The sequence below is a fragment of the Ambystoma mexicanum genome, chromosome 10, assembly GCF_040938575.1.
Source record: "Ambystoma mexicanum isolate Mex_15411 chromosome 10, UKY_AmexF1_1, whole genome shotgun sequence".
NCBI classification, from domain to species: Eukaryota; Metazoa; Chordata; class Amphibia; order Caudata; family Ambystomatidae; genus Ambystoma; species Ambystoma mexicanum.
Window position 1 is genome coordinate 186,540,486 of NC_090932.1, and position 11,025 is coordinate 186,551,510.

Consider the following 11,025-nt stretch of genomic DNA (forward strand, 5'->3'; position numbering starts at 1 on the left):
CTATGTCATTTATTTTTATTTTTGTAGGCCGCCCAACCAAAAGACCGATTTCTTTTGTCCGATTTTAGCCGGCCTACAAAAACGAAAAACGGACATTTCCTCACCCTCCACCCCCACCCACTCTTGCCCCACTTGTTAAAAAAACAGGGAGTTTTACCCATGTACTACCCTTCCTCAGCCCCCACCACCTCCGTTGCCTCCCAAGAATCCCCCCCACCATTACACCCACAAAAATACACGCAAACACGTACACCCAACTCACGCAAACACACGCGCAGACATGTACTTACCCGTTCTCCCTTTTGGTCGCTCCCGGGTCCTGGTGTGCCTGCCAGCCCCTGCGCACACTCGTGTGCGTCACAAGAGCTGACAGTTCGATTTAGAAAAACTGCTCAGCTTTTATTCTTTCATTTTTTTTTAAAGATCATATGACCCGATACCGCACCCACAGCATCTTTTGGAGTTTTCAATGGTCACTTCTCTCGCCATTGCTTGGAATGCCCTTCCAACCTCAATAAGAACGTTGGTTTCAACAGAACTTTTTAAAAAGAAACTGAAAACATTGCTTTTTGCCTAAACCCGCCCAATGGGACAATGGATAGACAATAGTTTAGCTGTTTTTGTGGCCTGTTTTATGTTTGTTGGTCTGCGTCCATCAGCCTTCGGGTACCAGGTGCGCATTACAAATTACTTAACATAACATAACATAACAAGTCTTACTTCTGGCTGGAAGAAGTGTCTGTGCGTACGGGTCTGGTGTGTGTCGCTTCCTAGGCAGGTAGGTGGGGGCTCACTGATCAACATAGGACCAGGAACTGGAGAGTTCGGGCACACAACACAGGCACTCAAGTGCGTGCATGCCACAGAGTTCTAGCAAAGAACTGGAGGGCCAACATTACATACTTTAAGGAAGCGAAAAGGGAGACAGAATGTTTTGCATTCCGTTAATAGCCATGAACGCCAGGCTGGTGGAAAAGCTCCCATAGGAAACAATAGAATGTGTTTTTTGCACCAGCATGGCCTCCAGGGCTGACCCAGGTTTTGGTGGAATGTTGGTCCTCTAGTTCTTTATTAGAACTCTGTGGTGTAGGCTAAGGTGACCACATTTCCAAAAACAAAAACGGCATGTCTCACTGAAATAGAGGTAGGACTACAATTCAGGGCTGAGTACAGCCAGAGGGGTAACATCCAGGAAAATACCATCACTACAATGACCAGACCGTGGCCCTCACTTTTGGGATCCTGGAGTGGAGTCTTGAAAAGCTTTCAGTTGCATCCATATCACACAGGTGTAGCCCATACGGGTCTGCTTTTTTTTTCTTCCCTTTTTGGGAGTTGTAGCCCTACATTTGTAATGGGAAAAGTAAAAGTACAAGTCGCAGAATGCAAAGGGAAACAGCTAGCTGAGAGCTCCCGGGACGCACACCTTGGATTAATGCTCTGTAAAGTTCAACTGCTGACACCCTCCCTGAGATCTTGGGTGCTCTGAAATTCTAGTGAGTGATCAAGAATGAAGCCAAACTCATTTCCCCTTCTTGAACACGTGCCTCGCTGCCTGCGCTGCAGTGATGCAGTCAGGGCTGTCACAGGTTGAGGTGAGGCCCAGGGAAAACATGTAGGCAGGCCCGTTTATTTTGTGCACTTTGCCAGCAGCCCTGCAAGCAAGTGAGTGTATGTATGGAAGAACCTGAATATGGTTTGTCATTATGATTGCAAATCTACTGAAGCAAAGCCATCTCTCTGCCGAAGAAAGGTTAGTTATGCATCATACGCATAAATATATATTTGCATTTCTTTTTATTTTTAAAGGGACTTTTGAAAGTAACTTGGATTAAAACTCCCTGGTGCTGAGGTGGTGCAGTCTCAGCAGTCTGTTTACCTGTTCTACTGTGGTGAGAAGAGGAGCTGCATTCCCTTAAAAACTCCATATACCGCGGGCGCAGACTTGGTGCTTAGGTGGTGCAGTTTCAGCAGTCTGTTTACCTGTTCTACTGTGGTGAGAGGGGGAGCTGCAATCACTTAAAAAACCCATTTACTGCGAGCGTGGAGCTGGTGCTTAGGTGGTGCAGTCTCAGCAGTCTGTTTACCTGTTCTACTGTGGTGAGAAGAGGAGCTGCATTCCCTTAAAAACTCCATTTACCGCCGGCGCAGACTTGGTGCTTAGGTGGTGCAGTTTCAGCAGTCTGTTTACCTGTTCTACTGTGGTGAGAGGGGGAGCTGCAATCACTTAAAAACCCCATTTACTGCGGGCGCGGAGCTGGTGCTTAGGTGGTGCAGTCTCAGCAGTCTGTTTACCTGTTCTACTGTTCTACTTTGGTGAGAGGAGGCGCTGCATTCACTTAAAACCCCCATTTACTGCAGAGCGGGCGCAGAGCTGGTGCTGAGGTGGTGCAGTCTCAGCGGTCTCCGGCACCCAGTGACTTGGGAATGTCATCTGGCGGTCCTATCACCAGACAAAAGCTCCAACAACTGAGCGTGGACATTTGGCTCACGGAGCTGAAGAGGTAAGAGGCTCATCTCATTCTACAAGAACTGAAATTTCACACTCTACTCTCCTTAACAACATTGATAAAATGACGGTTTTATCATGCCTGAAACACACATTGCCCTCGAACATATTGCCATGGGCAAAACTCAGAGGTCTCCCTTACGTATATCATCTAAGTCATGCAATGCTATAGAAGGAAAGCAACATAAGGAGATGTTCGAGCAGCTCCAACGCATAGACATTGGCCTACCCCCAAATCTCACATCTAGCCCCTTGGCTCGGGGCGTATCTGTCACGGGTGAGTGCCCTTTAAGACATCTCACTCGTGAGATGTACGTCACTGGTGGAAGTGACGTGCAAAGGGGGAGGAGGAGTGCCGGTATGGCACTTCCACGAATGTATTTAAATAAAGAAGTTGTGTTCCACTACGCTGGTGTCCTATCTGTTATTTGGGGGCCTTCCACCCCCAACTTTTGGAGACGAGGACTTTCCTCCTTCACCAGCGGTCCTCCTTCTCGCCACGTCAGGGATTCCCCCCCCCCGTGGGCGTCCACAGAATCACGTTGGTGATCCCACCGACGAGTGAATCCCCGCTATTACGAAGGGAGCGCAACTGAGGACGCGCCTCCGTTCCATCCTGTCCTCCTCCTCCACACGGGATCCCGCGGTGTCCCGCTCCTGTGTTTGCAGCCTCCTGCATCGTTGGAATACACGTGCGTGGCTGCCGTGCTACAAAGGCTCCATTGCATGCGGCGCCTGCTGCCATCCTTCAATGTGACCGCTACCACGAGGCACACACGTGCTATCAGGTGCCTAACGAACATTGTAAAAAAAAAAATTCTCCTCTTCACGATACTACTCCTCATTCTGCAGCGGTCTTCTTCTTCGTCCCAGTACTATTGTGGTTTGGAGCACGCCTGCCTGCAGGATAACCTTTGACACCCCACTCGCCGCCGCGGCCACATCCTGCACGCCACCATGAGTACTACGGCTGCTCAAGCGACATCCAGCTCACAGCCGCCACCTGCACCAGCTGTCACACAATCCACCGCCACTGCATGGCGCATGCCGCCCCCGTTCTCCATGACGCCTCAAGCGGACAAAGGAGCACGATGGGTGGAATGGCTAGAAGACTTCAATAACTTCATTGATGCCGCCGGGGAAGAGAACTCCCCTCGTCTACTTAGCATGTTCATAAACACGGCAGGGGGAGAGATGAAAACATTGATCAAAACCATTCCGCCAATGGAAATGGCTGATTTTGACGCCCTCATTGCGGCCCTGAACAAACGCCTTGTCATCGCCCCCAACAGAGACTATGAATGTTATGTGTTTAACCAATGCTCACAGCGCAATGATGAAACTGTGGACGAATTCCTTACGAGGCTCCGCGTCAAAGGTGCACATTGCCAATTTGATGCGTTTTCGCTTGATGAAGCACTTCGACTCAGGGTAATTGAGGGCTGCGTGTCGGCGACACTACAGAAACAACTCCTAAAGAAACCAGTCACTATAGAAGAAGTAAGTGAAATGGCACGCATACTTGAAAGGGTGGAAAAACAAGCCACACACATAGCCAGCAACGTCGCCGGGAAACATGACAAAAGTGATGTGATAGCTGCAATTCATGCTGGAAACAAAAATGTCCATCCAAACAACGTGTCGGCCCGCGCATGCAGAGACAATGCTACAGGTGTGGGATGGCGTTTCCGCACGCAGGATCCTGCCCAGCTCTCTCTCAAAAGTGTGGCAACTGTGGCAGGGAAGGCCATTTCCAATCTGTATGCTGGGAAGGTAGGCCGTTTCCCACCCCACAGGGAACGACCAACTCGCAAGTCAGGCCGGTTCAAAGATTCTACACAAGCCCGCCTCAACAGCCACGTTTCTACCAACCGGGCCCAAGAAGATATGTGCGCGTGGTAGAGGAAGTGTACCCGGAAGATGACGGCCAAGAATACGTGCCACGGGAACAAATTGCGCACATCATTGACGAATATGATGGACCGCCAGCAACACCCCGCGAGTCGCTAGTTGAGGTGCAGAGAGAACACAACTATGACACCGCATTTGACCCACATGCGCATGATGAGTTTGTCAATCTCATAATGGACGAACAGGAAGCCCAGGAAGCACCCAGAATAGCCATTGACATTTGTGACAAACAATTCTGTTTCCTGATTGACTCTGGGGCGACAGTTAATGTCATGGGTGAGAAAGAATTCCTAACGCTCTGCCATAAACCGATGCTGAACCTGTCAATGTCCAAGATCTACCAATGGGGGGCAGACACTCCACTGCAAAGAGTCGGGTCATTCAAAAGAAGACTAACGTTCGCTAATAAGACCACCGATACTGTGATCCATGTCATCAGAAGCCCCACTAAGGGTCGATGCCTGCTAAGTTACAAAACGGCATTCAGTCTAGGGTTAATTAACATTTTGGTTCGAGAGGGGGATGTAGTCAGGTCGTCGGATAGTCAAGTCACACAGCAGGGCCAGATTCGCACCCTGATATCCTGCGACAACCCTGCCATCTCCAAGGATGACATTGTACGAGAATTTCCGCAACTGTGCCAAGGTCTAGGAAAGCTGAAGGGCCCACCAATAAAGTTACACATAGACTCGACAATTCAACCAATCCCACAACACCCACGCAGGGTAGGATTCCACCTGCAGGAGGCAGTGTCCAAAGAACTAAACCAACTCCTCAGAGATAACATCATTGAGCCTGCCACATGGCCGACACCGTGGGTGTCCCCTCTTGTAATTGTCCCAAAAGAAAATGGCCGAAATTTTTCACGAAACTATTCGACAAGTCATACGTCCCATAAAAGGAACTCTTAATTATAGTGACGATATTCTGGTCTTTGGGAAGTCCCGCAATGAACACGATGAAGCGCTCTGCGCAGCATGCCGAGCAGTACAGGATGCGGGACTGACCCTCAATATAGATAAGTGTCGGTTCAGCAAGACAAAGCTGAAATTCTTCGGCCACATTTTCTCAGCAGATGGTATGACTCTGGACCCAGACAAAGTGGCTACCATCTTTCACCTCGACAAACCTTCCCAGATCGCCGATGTCAGGTCATTTCTAGGGATGGCGGGATACTGCGCTCGATACATCCAACATTTTGCTTCCATCACTGAACCCCTTAGACGTTTGCTCCAAAAAGACACTCCGTTCACATGGTCGGAAGAATGTCAGGTGGCGTTTGACACCATCAAACACTCTCTGACGGAGGCAAGGAAGCTGGCATATTTCGATCCTGAATGGCATACCGAGATAGTGGTGGACGCGAGTCCAGTAGGTCTCGGTGCAATTTTGGCACAAACCAGGGGACAAGACACTCACCCGAGACACATCGTGGCATACGCCAGCAGAGCTCTAGCTCCGCCTGAATCTGCGTATTCCCAGGAGGAAAAGGAAAGCCTGGGAGCAGTTTGGGCGTGCAAACATTTCCATAACTTCATCATTGGAAAATAATTCACACTAATTACGGACCATTAAGCCTTGTTATCGCTGTTTGGTAATCCTTGCACGAAAATGCCCCCCAGGTTTGAGAGATGGGGCATCCGTCGGCAAGAGTATGATTTTGACATAATTCATTGACCAGGGGGTGAGCACAACCCTGCAGATTATCTCTCCAGACAGCCAGCAGGCAACCACTCCCCAAGACAGGGCGATGTGGAATACATTAGTTACGTCACTGCCAATGCACTACCACCCGCCATATCCATTGACACCATCGCTACCGCGTCAGCTGCAGATCCAACAATGGCGCTAGCGATCAGCTTGACAGAAAATAACAAATGGAAAGACTTTCGCAGACCAGTCCAGAGTCACCCAGGTGCATGTCGAGATGAGATGGAGCGTTTGGCGAGAATACATGTGGAGCTGGCAGTTCAAGACAAGTCCATTTTGCTAAGAGGGTGTAAAATAGTCATCCCTACCACTCTGCGAGCAGAAGTCATCAGGACGGCGCATGAAGGTCATCGAGGAGCAGAAAACACAAAACGCCAGCTGAGGTGTAACGTCTGGTTCCCCTTCATGGACGATATGGTTGACCGGTGGGTGAAGAACTGCACAGCGTGCCAGTGCACAGCAAAACCTGAACCGCCGGTACCACTCAGAATCACTTCAATCCCTGAACATCCTTGGGAGAGAGTGGCAGTTGATTTCTATGGGCCACAGGAGGAAGGAGACTACCTACTATTGTTCATCGATGAACACTCACGATTCCCCATTGTAAAACGTGTCAAGTCAACGGCATTTGCTCATGTCGCAGCAACATTCGATGAAGTCTTCAGTGAATGGGGAATACCAGAGACTCTTAAATCAGACAACGGAGCCCTGTTCAGTGGTCATGAATTCGGAATATTCGCAAAGCATATGGGATTCCATCACCAAAGAGTAACACCAAGATGGCCGCAAGCCAACGGCATGGCGGAAAGATTCATGGCGTCCATTAAGAAGACCATGCAAAGAGCACGCCTGGAAGGAACCGACCCCCATCAAGCACTATGTAGAATGTTGCGTGACTACCGCAACACACCTCATGAAGCCACTAATAGAACCCCAGCAGAGCTCATGATGAAGTATCAAGTGAGAACCAGAGTCACCAACAACCCAGCAAGAAAGCCCAGAGTAGACCATGAAGTCATCAGAAGAGATGAAGCGTTGAAGGAGAAAGCCCGCAAACAGACTGACAAAAGAAGGAGAGCACGCCCCAAGGAATTCCAGATTGGAGATGAAGTGTGGGTATAAAGAGCCATGATAAAGAAAACTGACTCACAGTTCGCACCTGAACCGCTCCAAGTAGTGGCAGTCAAAAGAACAATGATTACCGCGACTAACGGAGAGCAGGAAGTGACCCGCAACAGCTCAAGGTTCAAGCATGTAGTGCAAGGAACAGAGGAGAGATCACCGTAAGAGGAAGACGACCCACCAGAAAGAGACAGTCAAGATGAATGATGGGTTCCCCTCGGACCGCAGGTCCAGCGCCAAGTGTATCCCGACAAAGACACTGGCGGCGGATCTGACTCAGAGCCGCGAGGCAGACCTCAGAGAGATGTAAGGAGACCTCCCAGGTTAGTGGAGGAGTGTTAAAGGTGTTGCCACACGGCCAAGTTATGTTATGTGAAGCGAGTTTGCAAAAAGGGACTTGAAAGGACATTTTGTCCGGGGGTGTTGTCACGAGTGAGTGCCCTTTAAGACATCTCACTTGTGAGATGTACGTCACTGGCGGAAGTGACGTGCAAAGGGAGAGGAGGAGTGCCGGTATGGCACTTCCACGAATGTATTTAAATAAAGAAGTTGTGTTCCACTACGCTGGTGTCCTATCCGTTATTTGGGGGGCTTCAAATCTCACATCTAGCCCCTTGGCTCGGGGCGTATCTGTGTTTCCAATCCTCTCGACTCCAATAACAACCTGCGTGCAGGCGCTTGAGTGCACACAACAAAGTTTAAAAGAAATACAAGAAATACAAGATTGTACATCGGATGAGACGGAGCCTGCCCTTTGTGGTGCGGGTGTGGGCTTCTTGGTGGACGGGTGGGATGCGTGGTCCAATGATTAGGCGGTGGTGATGGGTGGGTGGAGGCCTCGTGCTGCGTGCCTCTGGGCATGGAGGCCGATCGTTCTAAAAGTGAAACTTAAACGAAAGACCTTAGTGTGGAGCATATGTCCTCTGCGCATGTGCCAGTAATACGGCAGGAGAGTGTGCAATGGCGCGTGCATGCAAAATATGTAAAATAGAGCATGAATCACCCTCGGGATTCTAATTCTCTAGAGCGGGTCTTTGCAAGCACAAGCCCTGTATGTAAAACGATAACATCAAATTGTTTTTATTCCCTGCGAGCACTCGAAATATATGAGTCAGACAACGTCTCAACGCCATGATCTGCCTTTGCAGCAAGATTATCTCGCGACATAGCAGAGATTAAAGCATGCTTGCCTACTTACTCTAGGACAACTAATAGTGATAATAAGAGACTGCCTAGAGATACTGTGTCATCTAAAACAGATGAGAGACGAGAAGATTTAATTGGCCAAGAAATAGCTAGTGAGTACCATCAAAATCAGCCAGAACATTGCGAGTCCAGTGGCAATCAAGCGGACAAAGACTCTTTTGAGATGGATGATCATAATGGAGATAGCGTTTGTGACAGAGCAATTCAGTCAGAGAATTCATTAAATCCTTGTGGACAAACATCAGGAAATAACTCTGTATTTCAACATGATCGTTGTCATGTGAACATAACTGCAGAGACAATAACTCAATTGCAAAATAGCATTCTGCCCATCTTATGTAATTCCATGACGCCATTCATTAAATTATATGAGGCGATTTATGACACACTTAAAGATCAAGCAACCTTGTTAGCTATGTCACACACTAAATTGATATACCTAGAAGGCATAGTAAATAATGTCAATGTGAGACTGGATCAAGAAGCTGAGACATCCTTAATGTGGCAAAATAGACTAAGACTTAGCAAGGAGGGAGGAACTGGATAGTGTCCCTCATGACAGTAGTCCTAGAAAAATGCAAATTGATGCGTCAGCTAACAAGATCACAGCAAACAGTGAACCTACAAGCAAAAGATCTTGAGCAAAACACATCATGCTTGATAAATCATCACATGGATGGAATTGGTGACCAACATGAACCTAAGAACGCTTTCAAAAAGAAAATGACTAGACCTACTAGCGGTGGTCTAAAATGAATAACTGAACCCCGAGCACTGAGACTGAAGAGAGACAAACAACAAACGTACCTTCCCTTGGTATGCCAGATGGAAAAGATCAGAATCATCGGCATAATATGGGAGTAGATGAGTCTTTAGTCATAATTTCAAATGCACAAGAGTCAGATTGTAGAAAAGATATTAAAAAAAAAATCAATTGCCACCATAAAAATAACAGACTCAAGTGACACTCAGAGGAGTTTACTGCCGTTTGACATATTTTAAAAAAAAAGTCTTACATCAGGACACAACAGGCAACACCTGCTGTGACTATCCAGACAACTTGGAGAAAACTAGTGAATGAATCTCAGCCGCAAAAGTGAAAAAATATACGCATTGTTCAGAAGTCTAAGACAAATGGATACAGACCTTTTTTTTATGGAACATAAGAATTCCCACAGTAGAGCCAAAAGGAACATCAAAGACAATACTAAAGAATTTGTCAAGACCACTTCCCGTATTAGAAAACTCAAAAAACCAGTACCCTCAGCTGACCATGTCAAATGAACACTCTAATATGTTGCAGAAAAATGTCCTCACAATAGACCCAAAAAATTCAAACAGTATATTGAACTCAGAAAGTGATGTAAGCGAAAACTACGAAGGCATATCTGAGCTGCTAAATGAAATTGCAATCCAGGAAAATCATGAAGTATTAACTGCTACTGAGGAATCGGAAATGGTAAATCTAGATGATTTTAAAAGGAATAAAAAAATCTAAGGCTGTGCAAAAATCATCGGCATGACTCTAGGACAAGTTTCTATGTCAGGTCATCGGGTCTTCTTAACTTTGGAACAGAAACAGTCTATTTCACAGACCAAAGGAAATATGCAACTACCTCATGCCGGACCAAAGAATCGACAATATACAGATCGAGAAACAAGAACAAACTCTAAAACAACTGATGGGTGTGATACAACCAACTTGGTATCAATTGAAAGGATTCTTCAATCATGAGATGAGTTAATACTAAATCATAGAAATGTCGTGAAACTTTTACATCATAGTCCCAAACTTAGATACATCACATTTGAAGTCATTAGGATTGTGCAGTTTATGAATGAAATGTGCACTGATTGGGTGATATTGCATCTAAAATCCCAGTTCTTCATGCATAGTTTACTGGACTCTGGAACTGACCTTCTACCATTAGGATTTGAGTTAAAAAGTCATGGGAAAACTCAGGAAGAGAATCACAACTTAACATGGTTCAATGAAACGGCATGTTTAGAAACAAAGAAACAAACCGTGAATGATGATAAGTCATCGTCATCAACATCAGAAGTTGACTAGAAATGTGAAATGAGGCAACAACCTCATTTACAGATTCAATTCAACTTTGCATCTGACAAATGTTCCCAAGTACAGTCCACCCAAGTGGAAAGTCTGTATGAAAATGAGGAGGAGTGTGAGTGGGGCTGGATTGCCTCAGCCCTGGCAAAACAGACAGAGGATTAAAGCCAGGGATATTCTGGGAAAACTGTCCTGAACATGGGATCCTGGAATTCCTGAGGATTATATCATCTCTTTAACAACACAACTTTAGGCCTTGAAAAGTAGGATACCATCTGTATACAGGAATCCTGGCTCAGGAAGACCCCAATCTGTGATGGATACACGTGCTATCTAAACCCTGCAAAGAAAGGTTTGACCAGTCGACCCTTCTCTGGTCTTCTCACACTCATTAAAGCCGGCCCTGGAATTGTGGTAAGAGAGGTTAGGAACTGAAACCTCTTCTGCCAAGTTATCAAACTAATAGGCTGATAAAAATGAGTGGTGAGATGGAATC